The sequence below is a fragment of the Triplophysa dalaica genome, chromosome 10 (genome assembly GCF_015846415.1).
Source record: "Triplophysa dalaica isolate WHDGS20190420 chromosome 10, ASM1584641v1, whole genome shotgun sequence".
NCBI lineage: Eukaryota > Metazoa > Chordata > Actinopteri > Cypriniformes > Nemacheilidae > Triplophysa > Triplophysa dalaica.
In genome coordinates this window covers 6,436,682-6,452,805 of record NC_079551.1, presented here as the reverse complement: position 1 = coordinate 6,452,805, position 16,124 = coordinate 6,436,682, and the positions used below count along the sequence as shown (strand labels likewise).

The 16,124-nt window shown below is 39.4% G+C and overlaps 1 long non-coding RNA gene across 1 annotated transcript; it reads right to left on the bottom strand.

Annotated features, from left to right (window-relative positions):
* Positions 1-2,518: 2,518 nt before the first annotated feature.
* On the bottom strand, positions 2,519-4,000 carry LOC130430571 (uncharacterized). Its single transcript, XR_008907860.1, has 3 exons — positions 3,934-4,000; positions 3,138-3,224; positions 2,519-3,016 (listed from the first exon to the last, which is right to left on the bottom strand). It is a non-coding gene; the product is annotated as an uncharacterized LOC130430571 (long non-coding RNA).
* Positions 4,001-16,124: the final 12,124 nt, after the last annotated feature.

Sequence of the window (16,124 nt, the reverse complement as noted above, 5' to 3'; positions counted from 1 at the left end):
GCTTGCAAAACTATCTTCATAATCTTTGATATTTAATCTTTGAGGTTTATTTGCAACAACCCAAGTACACCTGCAATTTATTGTTTTAAACAGAGATGGCGATATAGAGTCAAGAGGGTAAAACATGGAGAATGGTATCTATTAGCATTTACATTCATCTCAATGTTTTGCTTGTGTGGTAGAGTAGGCGGGGCGAGACCGTGGTTCGAGTCCGGTGAGTAATTGTGAATTAGCGCCAGCTGTGCGCACACCGGCCTCGAATCACGTAGGAGATAGGGAGCATATAAAAGGAACGAGCGACCGGACCGTCGAAGAGAGAGGACCGGGCCCGAACTTATGTTATGTTTGTATTTATATTTATGTTCATGTTTTATGTTCGCCGGCGGTCGGCCGTGAGGGGTGTTTGCCGGTTCCCGCCTCCTTCCTTCCATGTCTTGAGACGTATTACATTGGTGCCGAAACCCGGGAGGAAGGAGAGACATGCTGTCGGAGAGCTCTCGCTGCTGAGGGACATCGCGGTGCTGAGGAATTCGGGCAGCGAGGACGAGGGAAGTCCGCGAGCGGCTGCCCGAGGCGGTGGTGCTGGAATAAGTATTCGGATGGGACGGAAGCTCGCTGACGTGCTCCTGGGTCAAGGTGGGGTGGCTGCCATCCAGGAGGGAGCGAATGAGTCGTTGCCTTTGGCCAGAGCCTGCTGCCGTCCGCCGTGAACGGGAGCAGCAGGAAACGGGAGACTCATTACTGGCTGCCCTCAGCTGGAGGAGCCATCGCCGGCCGCCAGGGGGCGGAGGATCGAGGCGTCCACCGAGCGTCCAGTACCATCGCATGGCACCGCGAGGAAGAGCCTTTCGGCTGGCTGAGGACCGAGTGGCAGCATGTCGGGGAACCGGACCAGATTGTTTTTTGTTTTGTTTTTCCTCTCTCCCCTCTCTCGTCCCTGTCGCTCCTGGTGCTTCCGTCTCTGTTCTCTCGTCTCGTCAGTGCATACCCCCAGGGTCGGCGGACGCCGAGACTGGCTCCCCGGGGGGGAGTAAGCACAGTCTCGGTGGTACCCCCCGGCCTGTGAAGGGCGATGGGGGTATGTAGCGAGGAAGGCGTGGCGAGAGCCGTCAGACAAAGGGACGGGGCCGGTGGCGTGAGTGATAATGTCTATCAGCTGTGCGCACACCGGCTCCGCATTTCTGACGGTGGAGATCGGAAGCATAAAAGAACGAGCTGACAGAAGGTACGAGGAGAGAGGACCGGGCCCGAACTTATGTTATGTTTGTATTTATATTTATGTTCATGTTTTGTTCGCCGGCGGTCGTCCGTGAGGGGCCGCCAGCTGTTATATTAATTTATTAAATGTTTAAAATGTCTTCCGGTTCCCGCCTCCTTCCTTCCATTTTATTGAGATGTGTTACAGCTTGCTACGTCACATTATAATAATGCAAGTAGTGTCCTTTAATGTTGATTTGAAACTCCCGAGAGGAGATGTCCACAAGCAAAAACTCACACCACACCTTTGTCCAAGAAAAACACAAACACAGCAACCTTGTGACGGAAAAGTGCTGTCGCTTGACTCCATTGATCCTCTGTCCCCCTCTTGTTCTATCTCTTTCACCTTCTCTCTAAAGCGCTTGAGCATCAGACACTCTTGTCAGTCAGCAGGGAAGGCACCTCATCTAACCCCTGATACGCCCTCCCAGGGGAGGGAGGTAGAGAGGGGGGACCCCAGGGTGCAGCCGGAGGTTCTGGAGGTTTATTTCTGCCTTCATAAATCCACTGTCAACCTCTCTCTGACCTCTCGGTGTCTGTCGATACTGCATCTGTGAGGCAACATTTCTCACGGTACCTGCTCGACGGTAGAGGTTTGCATTTGTTATCTGACAACTCGTGCCTTAGGTTAGTTTTGCTCTCACCTCAAAGTTGCTCGAAAAAAAGAAATGAAATCTCCTAAGAACTACAGCAGAGATGGCAGGAAAAGGTAGTGGGGTAGTTCTCATGATACCTGTCAAGAATGAGGTCATGTTTTACCACACTATAAGGAATAAAAAAGGAATAAAATATACATAAGGATTTGTTTAATGAAAATGCTGCACGTTTTTAAGCATTTTCTTGAATTTCTTAAATCTGATTTCTTAAATCTGATTTCTTAAATCAGATCTTTTTTTGCATTGAAACAAATTTGCAAAGGAAGCACATCTACACTCTAAAAAAAGGCTGGGTTAAAACAACCCAATTTGGGTTATTTTGGTAACCCAACGTTGGGTCAAATATGGACAAACCCAGCGTTGGGTTATTTTAACCCAGCCAGTTGGGTTAAATCTTTGACCCAACATGCTGGGTTGTTTTATTTAAATCAACTTTTGCTTAAAAATTACATTGATGGTTTAAAACAAACCCGAAATGTTTAAAAATAATAATAACAAAATCACAGAGGAATACTCGAGGCATCAGTAAGAATCAAAAGTTTTATTAAGGATCAAAATGCAAGACAAAAGGAATTCATAAAAACATGCAATATGTTATGCTCAATGAACAATAAAATGGCATATAAAACACTTTGATGAAATGTATGTTTATACATATTTAAAGAAAATTAACTTCAATAAATTACATTAGTTTAGATTTTAACATATACATTTAACAAGGTTATTAAAGTGGCACAAGTAAATATAAATAGTTAGACAACTTAACACTTCAAAACACTATAAAAAGTATTTTACTAAACCCTTGTTGATAGAACCGCATTTATATGATAAAATATAAATCTATGCACAAGTTTTCTATAAAAAAAGAAATAAACAAGCGTTATGGATGTGAAAAAGGGACACCGTAACTTTCCTCTTCATATAAACTCACAAAACATTTTAAATAGGGTTAGTTCTTTCGGTTTTAGCACTGCTTAACCTAAAATATCCACGGAGCAGTCTTACTAAAGAGGATTCTTTTCCTGGGAGTTGTAGACAACAGTGTGGCGTGCACTTTTGGAAGTGGATGTTCAGCAGGAGGGTTTCTTTATCAATTTGTTCATCTATAAAGAGACAAGAAAAGAGACAAGAGAAGAATGTAAGGAAACTGGCCTAACCAGAGCACAATGGATTATAATAAACATATAAAGAAGTACATTAACATTTTACCTAAATAATGTTTACCTTTAAGCCTGTTATGAAAACATCCAAGTTCCAGTTGACTTTCTCTTGACTGGAATGATCCATTAATATTAGCTGTTATTCTGCAACCTGTCAGTGGGGGAAAGAAGAAGAGTGGGATATAGTACAGAAAGTGAAATACAGTCTTAAAAAAATAATATTATAAACGTTAAAACAACCCTTCACTAATTCGACACACTCGGGAATAAGTTTAAGTCTAAAAAGAGCACCAATTGTTCGTCTCATATACCCAAAATTAATTTTATCTCACGGTTAACCACTAACGTTATAAGAGCGGCTACTCCCGAGGCAATGGCCGAGATAGAGCTGCTCTCCACGGAGCCACGACCGCTGACAGCGTCTTAACAAAATCTCAAAGAGGCGTTATGTTTATATATAAATCACGTATTTGAGTTCTTAACAACAACCTTCTCGTCTAAAAGACTCTTAAATCTAAGTTCCCTCACCGAACATTAGCGGTATTTATAAAAAAATGAGCTGGATGTTTGCTTTTGGCACGACGCTCTCGTGTCGACCTTAAACTAATATCAAGATGCGTAAGTTACTGACTCACACAAGTCACACATTTCAGAGGAAATGTTCACCAAAAATGAAGTTTAAATGATTAAAAAGCTGTAAATTAGAATAACGTGGGCATAACGTTACAGACTAGCTATACAAAGCTAACGAAGCTAGATTGTAACGTTACTTTCAAACCTAATGCGAACAGCCAAATTTTGCATACTTTTGCATTTTTTTTACAGTAATAGTTTTATACATTAAAAACTCGTAAACATACCTTTTATTCTCCGAATAACAGCTTTCCGAGATGAAGTGGATCAAAATGCCCGCGAAGGTAAAGTTTGTCTGATGCGTAGAGGAGTGGGAGGGGTTTAATCTCTCAACTGTCACTCAATTGGACCCGACTGGTAACCCAGCGTTTGGGTTACTCAAAAAATGACCCAACACTGAGAAAATAACCCAACAAAATGACCCAACAGGCTCAACCCAGCTGTTGGGTTAAACAAATAACCCAGCATTTTTTAGAGTGTATCGTAATTCTCAGTTTATAGTATTACAATAAGAAAAATGTGCACATTTAAATCATTTTATGCATTTATAAATCAATGTAATATTTGTGAATACAGATTAAATTAAAGGGGTCATATAGCGCGAACACAAACATGCACAGTTTGGAGAGACAAACATGCACAGTATGTGGTTCATACACGTTTTTTAACCATAAATTGTGTATACACATTGCATTAAATCAAAATCAAACAATAATATTCATTTAAACCGTGTCATATGACTCCTTTAAAGAAAGCAATTGTATTACAGCAGATTTAAACAATACAAAAACACTGTATTAAAGACTTATAATCTAATAAGGGACACCTCCAAAAATAGGAGAAATTGCAGAAAACCTAAATAAAAACAGTATTGTGTAAAAAAATATTTGTAGATTCACATTTATTTTTTAAATATTATTTTTTTGTGTGTTTTGGAATTCTTACACAGGAGCCATGTTGTGTTGATCTTGCATTAATGAATAAATAAAAATAGTTAAGTTCAGTTAAATTAAGGATAACCCAATAGAAAAACAAACAGAACCCTGCCAAAAACTTGATAGAAAATGTAATGGATTTAATGGTTATAATGGGAATTGTATAGGTTTTAATGGAAACTATAAAGGTGTCTACTGGTATGTGATTGACTCTATTGGTGGGGTGTCATCTGGCAAATGATCCTATTACTTACAAAATACACACTACAAATAGGAATTTTGTAATGATTTTCATGGATAGTCAAAGGTTCGTGGTGTTTTTTTAATAGAAACCACTAGAATGTCTGTGGTGGGTTTTATTGGGTTTCTTGTTATTTTAAGCAGGGAATGCACTTAAAATAGGCTTCACCGTCTAAACGCAAAATATTTAATAAAAATTTTTTTCCTGCATGTGTTTTCCTGCAAATAAATAAGAGAAAGTGACACCGCCTGCCGATGGCCGGTTCGTGTAGCTCCATGAAAACAGCCCATAGTCACAGTTGTGCTTCCTCCGCCGTTGAGAGTTTCTAGGGAGGGATTTTCATTTCCGACTTGATGAATGATGATTGCAGGTAAGAGCTCCAGTCGGTGTGCGGCTAATGCACTTGTCTAAGAGGTTGTTTTGTCAAAACCCCCTATAGTGGAAAAGAAAAAGGTGCAAAGTTTGTTTTGGTGAGCTAAATAGGGCCACCTGCTTTTCCTGGTGAAAAAAAAAAGTCTGCAAATATCACAGCTCAGAGTACACAATGACATTTACAAAGTTTATCCATTTAAATTACCAGGGAAGATACGAGTGCATCGTAAGAGACATGAATACCACATCGTAGGAAGGCAAGGGTTTTTGTTGAGGGATTTTGTGCACTTCGGTTGCATACTATGAAAAATTAAAAAGGAAGAAAGGAATGGTAGTTATTAAAAGAAAAGATAATTTAGAGAAAAGACTTTGGGTCAAGAGCCTCTGCCTTGCGCCGTCATTGGAAGGGTCTTTAATTAAGAAGCCATATGTCTTTGTTGCCGAGTAACTCGGCACAGTATCAAGAGGATAATTAGCTTGTGTTTTGATTGTTTAAGCTTAAGTGATTTTAATTGATGAACATTAGTTTGTTTATTTCGGTAACAAGGTTTTGCTGCCTCATTGGCAACATGCGTGTGTCTTGCAAGTTCCCACACACTCACACAGACACACAAAATTGAAAACACAGATTAGAAGTGAGTAATGTAAATGTAGTATTTTTTGTAGTACATGTATATATAGTATTTATTTACTTTACAACAAAGTGCTATTTGTCAAAAGAAGTAAATGCATTAGCTAACGTTAGCTAACAATGAACAATTTCGTTTTTCAGCATTTATTAATCTTTGTTAATGTTAGTTTGTGTCAATTCAGTTATTCATGTTAGTTTATGTAAAGAGAAAGAGAAGAAGAGGCGACATTGAGAAGTTTATGAAAAGAGAATTAGATGAGAGGAGAGAGTAGATGTGAATGAGAAGAGATGAGATGCAAAAGAGACATTTCGTTTTTCAGCATTTATTAAGCTTTGTTAATGTTAGTTCATGTCAATACAGTTATTTATGTTAGTTCATGGGCCATTAACTTATGTTGACAGACACAACGTTTGATTTTAAAAGTGTTTATATAAATGCTTTAGAAGTTTTCTTCATTGTAAGTTCATGTTAGCTAATGCATTAACTAATTGTTTACAAATAGCTACTTATTGTAAAGTTACCCTTTTGTTATATTTTTTACAGGTTTTAAAAAATCTTCTATTTTCTTTTTTGGATGAACTATCCGTTTCAAGTTATATTGGTCACGTTGGCAGGGATGAAATTTTCAAGTGCATGTTCTCTCCCTACGGGACTCCCGTGACGTGCAACCTCTCAAAACGTCCGCCTGGATCTATCAAGTACACCAACGACTTTTCATCCATCTCAGTCTGTATTTTTTTTATTCATTCCATTGCCCCTTTTTCAATCCCCTTGATGGTTCAGGTTGGCAGCGTCCTCTGGACTGGATCCATGCGTTGCTGCTCACTGCCTTTCTCCCATTGGCTCCTCTGTGTTGAAAAGAGAAATCCAGATTGAAAGAGCCAAAGGATGCAGCTAAGAACCCTGTCGGTTCTACAGGTGGTCCCTGATCAGTTTGAGAGGCGCTGTAGTTGTCTTATGCTCATTAGAGCCCCCTGACAGTTCGGAGAGAGAAATCTGGAGGGCAAAAACAAGAATAGGAGGCTAGGAACTTCAGGAAGATCAGCTTGGAGATAAGACATGGAGCAAAAGATAAAACGGAGGAGAATCCCCTTTATCTGTTCATTCTTCTGCCCTGCGAGAGCCCTCCTGCCATTGTTACCTTGATGTATGACACTGCTGAGGTTTCTCATTATATCATACGGTTATATTTTACCATAGTGTCACCGAGACCAAAATATCACATTTTCAGAAGGCGCCTTCAGGAGAAACATCAGAAAAACAGAATAATTAAAAGCTATTTGGTCTCAGTTTAATCTCTTTTCTGTCATCTGAGATGTGAAGCAACTAATGCAGATGCGTCTAGTACATCATGGCTTATTGCTATTGGTTGTAATTTGGTTAATGTTGATGGTACAATTTAGTTTGCACTCATTTTGTTATTATGACTTCCAAATGTAAGAAGTTCCCAGGAGGACATGGAGGTAATAAGTGTATGCAGCATTTTCACTCCATCTGAATCATGTTCACAATACACAACGCTAATGCTGCTAATTTTACATTCATTGTGAAAACCCTGAGATGTTTTTTTAACCTTTTCTAAGAAAGAAAATACAATCCTTAACTTTTGTCTCTCTGTCACCATCTCTTTTTGTATCAAATATTGCAGGTTACTTTGCATACTTATCTTTACATGTGTAAAAGTCAAATGACGTTTACCAGAACTCATCTAAAATTATGAATTATATTAGTAATCTACCAGTAATGTTCATTCTGAACAGCAACTGATTTCTGTTTATTTTTAACCAATAGTTCTGGATTTAAAGATCAGTGAGAAAAATAAAATGGCGGAGGAAAACTTCTGAAGTCGTTCCAGTTAACCATCAAAGAAACTCATCTTTCGTTCTTTTTTCCAAATCTTTGATATTCAGATGGAGGTGCCATGAGAAATGCATCTTTATATTTGTTTGGAACTTATAGAGGGAGTGCGCGCGCTGGAAATGTCAACGGTGTAAATACCAGCATTTGTTCTTCTTCTCTCGATCAATAGAGAATATCATTATATTCCCTGCAAGGCTCAGGCGTGCAAAGTTTCCTGAACTTTGCTTTGGTAGCTCCTGCTCTTCTCACATTCTCGAACTCAAATGTGTGGGTGTGTTCTGATTGTGGCCTCATCTGTGTAAAGGCGACAGAAGAGATTAAATAAGACAATGAGAGAACAATGAGCTGAGAAGTTTTTAGGTTAAGTGAGAGAATGAAACGAAAATGAGCAGAGAAGCGAAGGGATGAGATGATGAAAGAGCATGAGATGGTAAGAGATTAGGCTTAATGAAATGACATTAGAAAAGTATTTTGTATACAAGGTAAGAAAAGAGCATATGAGATGAGAAGAAAAAGAGAGCATATAGAAGTGATAAGACCTAAATATCCTGGAAGAAATGAGGATGAGAAGAGATGGTAATGATGCGAAAAGGAAGGAGAAGAAGAGGCGAGGCGAGATTGAGAAGTTTATGAAAAGAGAAGGGAATCAAATGAGAGCGGAGATGAGATCTGAATGAAAAGAGAAGAAATGAGATGAGATGCAATAGAGAAAGAAAAGAGAAGCGAGATTGAGAAGTTTATGAAAAGAGAAGAGAATAAGATGAGAGTAGAGGTGAGATGAGATGCGAATGAGAAGAGATGCAAAAGAGAAACAGAAACAGAGGCGAGATTGAGAAGTTTATGAAAAGAGAAGAGAATAAGATGAGAGTAGAGGTGAGATGAGATGCGAATGAGAAGAGATGCAAAAGAGAAAGAGAAACAGAGGCAAGATTGAGAAGTTTATGAAAAGAGAAGAGAATAAGATGAGAGTAGAGGTGAGATGAGATGCGAATGAGAATAGATGAGATGCAAAAGAGAAAGAGAAGAAGAGGCGAGATTGAGAAGTTTATGAAAAGAGAAGAGAATAAGATGAGAGTAGAGGTGAGATGAGATGCGAATGAGAAGAGATGCAAAAGAGAAAGAGAAACAGAGGCGAGATTGAGAAGTTTGTGAAAAGAGAAGAGAATTAGATGAGGGTAGAGGTGAGATGAGATGCGAATGAGATGAGATGAGAGGCAAAAGAGAAAGAGAAACAGAGGCGAGATTGAGAAGTTTGTGAAAAGAGAAGAGAATAAGATGAGAGTAGAGGTGAGATGAGATGCGAATGAGAAGAGATGCAAAAGAGAAAGAGAAACAGAGGCGAGATTGAGAAGTTTGTGAAAAGAGAAGAGAATTAGATGAGAGTAGAGGTGAGATGAGATGCGAATGAGATGAGAGGCAAAAGAGAAAGAGAAACAGAGGCGAGATTGAGAAGTTTGTGAAAAGAGAAGAGAATTAGATGAGAGTAGAGGTGAGATGAGATGCGAATGAGATGAGAGGCAAAAGAGAAAGAGAAACAGAGGCGAGATTGAGAAGTTTATGAAAAGAGAAGAGAATAAGATGAGAGTAGAGGTGAGATGAGATGCGAATGAGAAGAGATGCAAAAGAGAAAGAGAAACAGAGGCGAGATTGAGAAGTTTGTGAAAAGAGAAGAGAATTAGATGAGAGTAGAGGTGAGATGAGATGCGAATGAGATGAGAGGCAAAAGAGAAAGAGAAACAGAGGCGAAATTGAGAAGTTTATGAAAAGAGAAGAGAATAAGATGAGAGTAGAGGTGAGATGAGATGCGAATGAGAAGAGATGCAAAAGAGAAATAGAAACAGAGGCGAGATTGAGAAGTTTATGAAAAGAGAAGAGAATAAGATGAGAGTAGAGGTGAGATGAGATGCGAATGAGAAGAGATGCAAAAGAGAAAGAGAAACAGAGGCGAGATTGAGAAGTTTATGAAAAGAGAAGAGAATTAGATGAGAGTAGAGGTGAGATGAGATGCGAATGAGATGAGAGGCAAAAGAGAAAGAGAAACAGAGGCGAGATTGAGAAGTTTATGAAAAGAGAAGAGAATAAGATGAGAGTAGAGGTGAGATGAGATGCGAATGAGATGAGAGGCAAAAGAGAAAGAGAAACAGAGGCGAAATTGAGAAGTTTATGAAAAGAGAAGAGAATAAGATGAGAGTAGAGGTGAGATGAGATGCGAATGAGAAGAGATGCAAAAGAGAAAGAGAAACAGAGGCGAGATTGAGAAGTTTATGAAAAGAGAAGAGAATTAGATGAGAGTAGAGGTAAGATGAGATGCGAATGAGATGAGAGGCAAAAGAGAAAAAGAAACAGAGGCGAGATTGAGAAGTTTATGAAAAGAGAAGAGAATAAGATGAGAGTAGAGGTGAGATGAGATGCGAATGAGAATAGATGAGATGCAAAAGAGAAAGAGAAGAAGAGGCGAGATTGAGAAGTTTATGAAAAGAGAAGAGAATTAGATGAGAGTAGAGGTGAGATGAGATGCGAATGAGATGAGAGGCAAAAGAGAAAGAGAAGAAGAGGCGAGATTGAGAAGTTTATGAAAAGAGAAGAGAATTAGATGAGAGTAGAGTTGAGATGAGATGCGAATGAGATGAGAGGCAAAAGAGAAAGAGAAACAGAGGCGAGATTGAGAAGTTTATGAAAAGAGAAGAGAATAAGATGAGAGTAGAGGTGAGATGAGATGCGAATGAGAAGAGATGCAAAAGAGAAAGAGAAACAGAGGCGAGATTGAGAAGTTTGTGAAAAGAGAAGAGAATTAGATGAGAGTAGAGGTGAGATGAGATGCGAATGAGATGAGAGGCAAAAGAGAAAGAGAAACAGAGGCGAGATTGAGAAGTTTATGAAAAGAGAAGAGAATAAGATGAGAGTAGAGGTGAGATGAGATGCGAATGAGAAGAGATGCAAAAGAGAAAGAGAAACAGAGGCGAGATTGAGAAGTTTGTGAAAAGAGAAGAGAATTAGATGAGAGTAGAGGTGAGATGAGATGCGAATGAGATGAGAGGCAAAAGAGAAAGAGAAACAGAGGCGAAATTGAGAAGTTTATGAAAAGAGAAGAGAATAAGATGAGAGTAGAGGTGAGATGAGATGCGAATGAGAAGAGATGCAAAAGAGAAAGAGAAACAGAGGCGAGATTGAGAAGTTTATGAAAAGAGAAGAGAATAAGATGAGAGTAGAGGTGAGATGAGATGCGCATGAGAAGAGATGCAAAAGAGAAAGAGAAACAGAGGCGAGATTGAGAAGTTTATGAAAAGAGAAGAGAATAAGATGAGAGTAGAGGTGAGATGAGATGCGAATGAGAAGAGATGCAAAAGAGAAAGAGAAACAGAGGCGAGATTGAGAAGTTTATGAAAAGCGAAGAGAATAAGATGAGAGTAGAGGTGAGATGAGATGCGAATGAGAAGAGATGCAAAAGAGAAAGAGAAACAGAGGCGAGATTGAGAAGTTTATGAAAAGAGAAGAGAATAAGATGAGAGTAGAGGTGAGATGAGATGCGTATGAGAAGAGATGCAAAAGAGAAAGAGAAGAAGAGGGGAGATTGAGAAGTTTTTGAAAAGAGAAGAGAATTAGATGAGGGGAGATGATAATGGGTAGAGATGAAAAAGAGAAAGAGAAGAAGAGGCGAGATTGAGAAATTTATGAAAAGAGAATTAGATGAGAGGAGAGGAGAGATGAGATGCGAATGAGAAGAGATACAAAAGAGAAAGAGAAGAAGAGGCGAGATTGAGAAGTTTATGAAAAGAGAAGAGAATTAGATGAGAGGAAAGGAAAGGAAAGGGGAGATGAGATGCAAAAGAGAAAGAGAAGAAGAGGCAAGATTGAGAAGTGTATGAAAACAAAATAAGATTAGAGGGGAGATGAGATGAGATGTGAATGAGAAGAGATGCAAAAGAGAAAGAGAAGAAGAGGGGAGATTGAGAAGTTTATGAAAAGAATGAGATGCGAATGAGAAGAAACCGAGAAGAGAAGTGATCACGACTGAGCAGAGACGAGAAGTGAACGAGAATGAGAAGAGATAGAAATTCTCAAATTCAAATCGAATGAAATGAAAGAAAAAGAGATAAGAGAAAAGTACCCCTTCCTATAAGTTGAGAAAGAGAGAGCGAGAGAAAAATAAAACAAATGAAAGAGAAAGAAAAGAGAGCAGTAGAGAAGTGAGTAGAGACATGGTGTCCCTATCCTGATCTGTTTAAAACAGTGTAAGATGAGGAGTTGTTTTCATGAGACAGGAAGAGCACAGCTGCGAGTTGATTCACCCTCTTAGAAGAGCGATGGAGAGAGAGAGAAATAGAAATGGACAGACAGTAAGTCAGTCATTCAGCAGAGCCGGCAACAGAGATTTATTACTGTAACAATGATGCTCCTGGAGGAGCCGTGAGAGTCAGAACAACAAGAAGAGCGTGTCCTAGAATCCCTTCTGCTGAAAACTGTAGCATCATTGCCTCTCCTTTCTTTTCTCCCTCCTGCATCCTCCATAAAACACACCATCCGTCATTACACGAGCCCTCGTGGTTAGAAAAAAAATGATTGTAAAGCCACAAAGAGTGAAATAGTGGTAAGGGTGCGGTGATACACGTCTGTGTTAACCAGGAGGCTTCCTCCGTTTGTAGAGATGTCAACAGCACCGCCTACTGGAGAGTTTTGTTTTTTGTTGTGGTACTTTTGAAGTCTGTTTTATTAGCATGTGTTTTTTCCTTCTTTTCATGGATGTTTGTAGAAGCCTGCATGCAATTTGCGCATTTCCTTTAAAGCCTTCTTACGCAATCCCTTTTATCTCCAAAAGAAAAATATTTATCCCCCGAACAACGACGGCGGTTTAAAAACAACGATTGGCTTAAATTTCACAGTTCACAGCCGAGCCCAAGCTTCCGTTTAATTAAGCATCCACACGACGATCGGCGCGTTTGAATCTGTAAAATCCTCCGGGTTGACCCCGCAGTCGTGGAGGTTTCGCTGGCTGTGTGGGAGAGAGATAATTGGCTGGCTGTTCGTTTGCTAATTGCGTTTTTCTAGTAATTGTCCTTTTTTATCATTAATTCGGGCTGCTCTGGATGCGGTAATGAGCGGCGAGGAGTCGCGTGAAGGGGCCGTGGGTGGCGGAGGACACGGGAAATGAATTTGAACGGAAATGAAAGCACTGCCGTGTGGCGCTCGTGTGGGTTGTTGTTTGGCTCGGACTGGAATTATCTCTGATTTTCACTTACAGTTGTGATGTGGGTCAGATACGCACCTTTTGCTGTCAGAAATCACAAAAGGGACTCGACCGAGGTCCACGTTTGTTTATATTGAAGTTTCATCAGAAATTGCTTATGAAAATTGCTCATATTTGACACATATGAGACCATTGTTGACACATTGAGAGAATAAAACTATACATGATGTGCCTGCGGATCACTTTTGTATGTGAAGAACTGAATTTGAAAGAATAAGTGATGAAGATGAGATGCTTGAGTTCATATTGAGATCACAGGCTTTAGCACCTGAGCGTATTTCGAAACATTATAAGCTTTCTGAAATCCTCAGGAAATAACATAGAAACAGACAGACATATGTCTCAGTTTGCTCTCTGTTTAATCTCATTGCTTGCTATGAGAAGCAATTGAGATTTTAACATAATCTTTTTCCAGTTCATCACTTTTATTTTTGTGGTCACTTTCTTTTTATTCCGCCTTGATCTCTTTCTTTCTCGCTCCTTCAGGTTGGGATTTCAGTATGTAGGGCATATTCAGGGGCGCACGCCCCTGTAAATGTTGCACACGTCTCCGATCATCACACAGGCTGCGTCCGAAACCGCTTACGTCCATACTATATGGTAGGCGAAAAATAAGTATGAGTTATGAATAGTATCTCATTATGCGAAAAACTGTAGGCGAGAAATACCTGGACGGTCTACTACTTCCGCTGAGATTCGTGAGTGTGGCGCGTCCAAAGCATTGCTTGACATTGCCCGAGTGTTCTGGTGCAGGAGTTCCCAATATGGGAGTAGCGACCCCATGGGGAGTCGCAAGGCCACGTGGACAGAGTCGCAAGAACTTAAAATAATTAAAAACCGTATGTATTCAATAAGTGAAACAAAATGTAAAAATATGGGATAAGTTAAAAATAAAACCATGCAAATAAAAAGCCAGCAGCCTTAGGAATTTCCTCCCAGTCGATGACCCCGAGGTGATTACGTCACATCAACAACATTATCAACAACTGCTTTAGGTTCGGCGCAACAAGTCCATTTACAGCACCAGGTTAAACAGTCCCATGTGCATGGAGATTATTTTAAAGGCTTTAAGTTTAGGACATTCTTATTTGTCGAAATGAAACATTGATTAATATCGACCAAACACGTTGGCGTCCAGTGGACTGTTCATCGACATGTTGTGCAGTAGCACATCCGGTGACCCGAGTTCGAATCCCGTGGTCCTTCCCGGTTTCACATCCCTCTCTCTCGAGTCTCGTCCCATAATGCGTCTCACTCTCCACTGTCCTGTCTATATATGATGCAAAAGCCCCCCCCCCAAAAAGTGAAAAAAATGTAATCGACCAAAGACAACGCAGGGAGGCCAACGAAGAAGCGGCGCAGGTACGAAAAGAGGCCGGCGTTTGCATAAAGAGGACATCTATCAGCACTCTAATCAGTTTGATGAAATTCGACCATCTGTAGTAATAGGGCACTTTAGGGCTACTGTAGAAACAACATGGCGAATTCCATATAAGGAGACCCGCGGTGTATGTAGATAGAAATAGCTCATTCTAATATAATAAAAACAATGCTTCTTTATGTAAAGTCTTTATGCACATATATTATATGTATATTTTATTGCATTTCTTTCAATAGATCCCCCTAAAAATGAAAAACTGAACGTTGGTTAATGTGTGACACTTCTACCAACATGGTCGTTCTAAACTGTTTGCGATCAAATGGCACACTGACATGCACTTGAATTTGTTTTTGTTTTTTTAGGAAAACTGGCAAAAACATGTACAACCATAATGAATGTGCACAAGTGCAACCGGAAAATTTGCTTCAGTTATGGTTTTCTGCCAATGTCGAATACGTGAGAAACATGGAGAAAAAAACAATATACCACAATCACGGACACTCCTGTCCGGGTGAGATTAGATTTTTTTTAGTGGATGCTTCAGTTAACTGAGAAGTGGTGGGTAATTTACTCTGATTTATTCAGGGAATGTGCCAGAAAAACGCATGTTTGGTTCAGATTCTCCTCAGGAAACAAACAATATCTAGAGCTGAAGGTATAGTTCATGCAAAAATTAAAATTCTGTCATCATTCATTCGCCTTCATGTGGTTCAATCCCTGTATACGTTTCTTTCTTCTCCAGAACACAAAAAAGGATATTTTGAGAAATGTCTCTGTGGGTTTTGTGTCCATACAATGGAAGTCAATGGAGGTCAGTGTTGTTTGGTTATCAACATTCTTCAAAGCATCTTCTTTTGTGATCTACACAAAAAAATGACATGATGTGAGGAAATTAGGACAAAGGTAATTTCTTGGTGAAATATCGCTTACTGACCATTATCATATTTTTTTGATGGTTTTTAACACTCTCAAAGTACAACAGCCATGCATGGATAGTTTTGATTTAACAGTTATCAAATCATTATATTATTTCCCGAAACGCATTTTTTCATCTTGATATTTAGAGAGGATCCATTACAAATTGATGCGGCTTGGCTATAACATTTAAATGCCAATTGTTTGGTCTTAATTTAATGGGGTCACTTATTTTATTATTATTATTATCTTAGGTCTATTTAATGTTAGTCAAGCATTGAAATTGTCGTAACTAATCATCTGAAATGCAAAATTGTGCTACTTTTGCAACTTCGGACTTGCTGTAAGGTTTAAGCAGTTAAGTGAATGGATTCAGCTTCCGTTGCCAAAACGTCAACAACGTTAAAACAAGACATTTTGCATCCCTTTATGTAAATGTTCTTTTTTGACACAACATTTTCAAATCACGTCAGGATCTTACATTTCAAAAGATGTACTGTACGAAAACACGCTTTCTCATTTTCGACCTTTTACTTTTTCTGGAAAGATGGAAACAGAAGCTGACACCAGCAGATGTTTAACGCTACAGCACCAGGTCACGTGACATCCACAATGACATTACAGACTAACAGAACGCTGTGTGCCTGCACATCGAAACAAAGACATTTAACAGAGAAACGCACACCCACGGTAATTAATTTCTCAGTAAACATGTTTGTTTGAAAACACAATTAGCAAAAACCACGCAATCATAAACAACACGAGTCGGCGAGATCATTGTTTACTTTTCGGTCATTCACACCGAATCTGGCTGGTCGGTCAGTGTGTTTTCACAGT